Here is a 1,739-nt window from a genome sequence, read left to right as displayed (position 1 = left end):
GTGACGCAAAGACTGAACCGAAAGCCCTCGAAAGTCGAGGTGGGTAGTCCCTTCGTCATCACATCGGCGAACTGCTGATCGGTGGGCACGTGTAGAACACGAACACGACCAAGTGCAACATGCTCCCGGACGAAGTGAATGTCGAGCTCGATGTGCTTCGTCCGTCGGTGATGGACAAGGTTGGCAGCGAGGTACACCGCGGAGACGTTATCGCAGTAGACGAGCGTCGCCTTGGTGACCTCACATAGCAACTCCTGAAGTAGCTGTCGTAGCCATGAACACTCCGCGACGGCGTTGGCTACGGCCCAATACTCGGCCTCGGAGCTCGATCGTGAGACCGTGGGTTGTCGTTTAGACGACCACAAAATCAGAGAGGGCCCGAGGTAGACACAGTAGCCGGAAGTGGAGCGTCGAGTGTCGGGACACCCAGCCCAGTCGGCGTCGGAGTAGGCGACAAGGCTGGTGTCCGGCGAGGCCGTCAGGGTGAGACCCATGGCTGTGGTGCCACGTATGTACCGAAGTATACGTTTGACGAGAGCCCAATGGGTGTCACGAGGAGCGTGCATGTGAAGGCACACCTGCTGGACAACATACTGAATGTCCGGACGCGTCAGTGTGAGGTACTGAAGCGCACCGACGATGGAGCGGTAGAAGGGAGCGTCGGACGCCGGAGAGCCCTCGACGGCGGACACCTTAGCCTTCGTATCGACACGCGTGGAAGCAGGCTTGCAGTTAAGCATGCTCGCTCGCTCTAGAAGCTCGTAGGCGTACTTCTGCTGGTGCAGGAAGAAGCCAGTAGCCCGGCACACGACCTCGATGCCGAGGAAGTAGTGGAGAGCCCCCAAGTCCTTGAGGGCGAACTCGGTGCCGAGGCTAGCTGTGATCTGCTGAAGAAGCGCTGGCGAGGACGCAGTCAGGATGATGTCGTCGACGTACAATAGGAGGTACGCGGTGGCGGGGCCCTGGTGGTAGACAAATAGGGAGGCATCGGACCTTGTGGACCGGAACCCCTGCTGCTGGAGGAAGGCCGCGATCCGCTGGTACCAGGCCCGAGGCGCCTGCTTCAACCCGTATAGAGAATGGGAGAGCAAGCACACGTGGTCCAGATAGGCGGTGTCGACGAAACCAGTCGGCTGCTGACAGAACACCTGCTCGTCGAGATGACCATGCAAGAAAGCATTAGACATGTCGAGCTGGTGAACAGGCCAAGCGCGAGAAACAGCAAGCTGGAGAACAGCGCGAATCGTGCCCGGTTTGACAACCGGGGCGAAGGTGTCGGTGAAGTCCACGCCGGCGCGCTGGCGAAAGCCGCGCACCACCCAACGCGCCTTGTAGCGCTCAAGAGAACCGTCAGGGCGAGTCTTGTGGCGGAAGACCCACTTGCCAGTGATGGCATTGGCACGGGGTGGCCGCGGGACAAGCTGCCATGTGCGGTTGCGCTGTAGGGCGTCAAACTCCTCACGCATCGCAGCTAGCCAGTTCGGATCCCGAAGGGCGGTGCGAGCGGAGGTGGGGACGGTGTCGAGGTAGAAGTCGCGCACGCGTACTCGTTCGATGGGTAGCGCATGCTGGGACATAGCGTCCTAGTCCGAGCTCGAGTGACCACACCGGTAAGGGGTGCGGCCGCGGTGCCGGGGGCCGCGGCGACGGGAGCCACGGTGGGGGCCGTGGCAGGGGCAGCTGCGGGAGCCACAGCGGGGCCGGCCGAGGGGGCCACGGCGACGGGGGCCGCAACGGGG

Source organism: Triticum aestivum, chromosome 6A (genome assembly GCF_018294505.1).
Source record: "Triticum aestivum cultivar Chinese Spring chromosome 6A, IWGSC CS RefSeq v2.1, whole genome shotgun sequence".
Lineage (NCBI taxonomy): Eukaryota > Viridiplantae > Streptophyta > Magnoliopsida > Poales > Poaceae > Triticum > Triticum aestivum.
The sequence above is the reverse complement of the archived record's forward strand: the minus strand, read 5'-3'. Positions refer to the sequence as shown.